The following is a 3,785-nucleotide window of genomic DNA, read 5'->3' as shown; positions in this document are numbered from 1 at the left end:
AATATACAGTATATATATATATATATATATTGAAGTATAAGATTCAAGCATGGACCTATTAATAATAAGGTCCATGGTTCAAGATCGTCTGGAGGAGTAGAGTGCTCGATACCGGAGTAGAGCTGAAGACAAAACAAAACGAAGGCAATTATTTGATTCCACTACAACATTGTTTCGTATGTCTGCAGGGCCAACAACACTCTTCAGGTGGATGTGTACAACTGATGTTATTTCAAGGAAAACTTGCATATCATTAATTAATTGTTTATCGGTACTATAGTTTATCATTGGTTTCTTAGCAGGAATTTCCTCCTGTGCCTATACAAGTAGATATTAATTCATTTCTGCAGTTGAGGGAACTTAACTCAGGATGACAAATAATAATAAACTTCTCATGTAGGCATCATTATTGCATCGTTTTGTAGTACAGTATTAGAGTACGGCTTGCATTGTTGTAATTGTATAATTTTCCATTTCATGGTATATTGCGTGTTAGTGTTTTTTAACGTCCAAATATATATACTCAGTTCAGTACTATTTCTGTACTTAGCGTTACGGAATGAGTTGGTGTGATTTCTATATCTAGTTTTAAATTTATTTTCCGTAAGTCCGATGTAAGTTTCTTCTTCCTTGTTGTCGAATTTGGTTACGGTGGCTTGATAGCAAGGGCGTAGACCCGTGACTGAAAGTGGGGGAGGGGGACGAGATGGAAAATAAAGCCTTGGGCCGTAGGCCCAAGCAATGGTTGGGGACCAGGGTGCGAAGCCCCGGAAACTTTGGCGCATATAGCCTTTTAATTGATTTTAAGCAATGCAATTAACATTTATTTCCATACGAAATTTTTAAAATATCCAGTGGCGGATCCAGTAATTTGAAATAGAGCTGGGCCCAGACAGGGACTTTTACAGATGGAGAGTGTAGCTGAACTACCACCACAGCCCCACCATGGTCGGGGCTGAGGTAAGAAAATTTATGATTATGGCACCTCCAGTTGGTCGGAAATGGCACTCGCAGACTAAATTTGAATATAATTTTAATTTTTCTCCACTTTTAAATTTCGAAAAAAAAATAGTGATGGTGGGCCGGCTGGGCCCCTTGAATCTGCCACTGAAATACTCATCATAAAAAGTTTTTTAAATTATCCTTTTTAGTCATAATTATGCCCGCTTATATATTTCGTGCAAACTAACATTCATAAAAATAATGATTTATTATCTACTGATTAGCTTGTAACGTATTCAAAATTCGAACTATGAAAAAAAAATAAGATAAACTTAAAACAGTCATTAATTTAGTCTTTTTGCATGTACAGCACTTTTAAAGTCAATCAAAAGGTTTTTGCTTTTCTCCTCTTTTTGAATTTCACTTTTGTGTAAGTAATATTGCGATAAACTAGAAATTGCAAATTGCAAGTGAAGTGCTGCGAAGTACAACTGCATATAAATCTTCTTCAAACAACATTATTTATGCGAGTCAAGTGAAAATAATGAATAATAAAACTATAACAAATAATATGAGACACGACCCATTGTCTATATTAGAACACTTTTCATTGAGTAACAAAGTCGTAATTTTTCATTTTTGTCAAAAAGTGTCTATGCCTGGGCATTCAGACTGTGTTCTCGGCGCATGTTCTCGGCTCATAATGTTCTCGGCACACGTCATTTTTTGTAGTCTGAACGTGTGCTAATGGAATTTATGTCGAGCACAGAATGTTCTAGCTAGAACCCAGTTGAACCACGTTCTCGGAACAAAATGTTTTCGAACTACGACTCTGGAATGAAGTCTGAACGTGTTCCGAGCAAATAATGTTATAACTGGGCGGGCTTCAGTGACGTGACGTGACCTGACCTGCTTTGACATTTTTCCGAGGCGCAATGTACACATGTTAGGGCAAATATAAAAATTTATTAGATTATCACTTCCGCAAGCGTAAAAAATTCGGGAAATACTGATGCTTGAATAAATTTTTTTCCCGCATCAATTATTTCAACAGCATAAAAATAACAATGCAATTTTGTTACTTTAAATACATTTTCTTTAAAAAACTATAAAATTAAACCTGTTTTTATACAATATTTACTATTACAGACCAAAACAGTCCCCTCCCTCATCGATAAAAACAAAGGCGAAATAGGCCTAATCTATTGTTCCAATTTAAAAAACCGCCCTTCATCATTTTTTTAGATCATAAGAGTGATAATCTAATAATATTTTTTATGTGCTTTTATAATACAGCAGTACTACTGTTCTCTTGATTAATTTATGCTGTAGGCCTAAATGTTTTGGAACAAAACAAAATGCTGAAAACCTGTTCTGACAGAGGAAGCACACGGAGTGCAGTCATCGAAATGAATTGCGTAGTTGAAGTTTGGGAAGAAGGGAGATAGAAGCACAAAATAACAAAGGATCTGGGAATAAGCAACTTTTCCAAAAGGTATCCGACAATCTTGGGATTTCCACGAAGACCCTGGGATCGTATAAGAAACAAATTTAATAAAATGGAAATAAAGTTAGGCTCAAAATGTTACACATGCATAAATGACAAGAACATGGTTTTATAATCTGAATGATCGTATTTCAAGAACTTTTTCGTTCGGTGTGGTATGTGAACATGTGCCGAGAACATAATGTTACGAAAACATTTTATGCCGAGTACATAATCTGAATGCGCGTCAACGTAACACTGGAGTTTGTAAACTTTTGGTAGGCTTATCACTTAATCGAAGTAGGTAGACATCATATCCGTGAAATTAGAAAAAACAGTAATCCTATGTATGTAGACTAGAAATTGCAAATTGCAAGTGAAGTGCTGCGAAGTACAACTGCATAAAATGTTCTTCGAACAAAATTATTTATGCGAGTCAAGTGAAAATAATGAATAATAAAAATATAACAAATAATATGAGCACGACCTATTGTCTATATAGCGTTCTCCGCGATTTACGCGTGCAAATTCTGTAATAAGGCATGAATGGCGCCCTCTTGCTAAATTGGAAACTTTTGACCCTTGACCGCTCGACTTTACCATTAGGGTATCAATCCTGTGAACAGTGCGCTAAATATTAAATCTGTCTCTTATACACATCGATAGGACGCCCTCTTCCAAAGCTGATTACTTTTTCTCTTTGGTATAATAGCGCATGAATGGCGCCCTCTTGCTAAATTGGAAACTTTTGAACCTTGACCGACGCTTCTATTTGTTACGCGTAAATCGCGGAGAACCCTATCTTGTGTTTATAAGATCTTTGGTTGGTACCGTGTACAATAATGCTGCAGTGACATCTCTCTGCTGGCGACTCGCTGCTGCTGGCGATGACTCGCTGCTGGCGAATCGATCTGCGCATGTGTATAAAATGGTATTTATTTCCGAAAACACTATGCCAGTTAGCCTGGGTTCCAGGCCCTAATTTTTTGGTTACTCACTCTTTATTGCACTTAGTGCGCGCCATACCTAATTTAATTGGCGTCCCATACTCGATTTCTTTTTTTTTTAATTATTCCGTCTATCTCTAAATTAACTTTCTCGTTGGTGGCGCTGTCCAGAATGAGAAAAATAATAACAAATAAGAGACTTGTGGCAAGTCTATATGCCAGTCTACAACAAGCGTCGCCTAAATGTAATAATTAGCACGTTGAAATAGGCTAGTAAATAAGGTTAACTGGGTTCGTAAATAATATTGGCCTCAAAATATTGTGGCTGAGACATGAGCCGATTAAACGTAGAAATAGGAAACCTAGAAATATAGTAAAAACGCTGAATAGTACTCCAGCGTCGCGACATG

This window comes from Anneissia japonica, unplaced genomic scaffold (genome assembly GCF_011630105.1).
Source record: "Anneissia japonica isolate Jap-2015-1 unplaced genomic scaffold, ASM1163010v1 scaffold724_len3256291_cov202, whole genome shotgun sequence".
Lineage (NCBI taxonomy): Eukaryota > Metazoa > Echinodermata > Crinoidea > Comatulida > Comatulidae > Anneissia > Anneissia japonica.
This window is presented reverse-complemented; position numbering follows the sequence as displayed.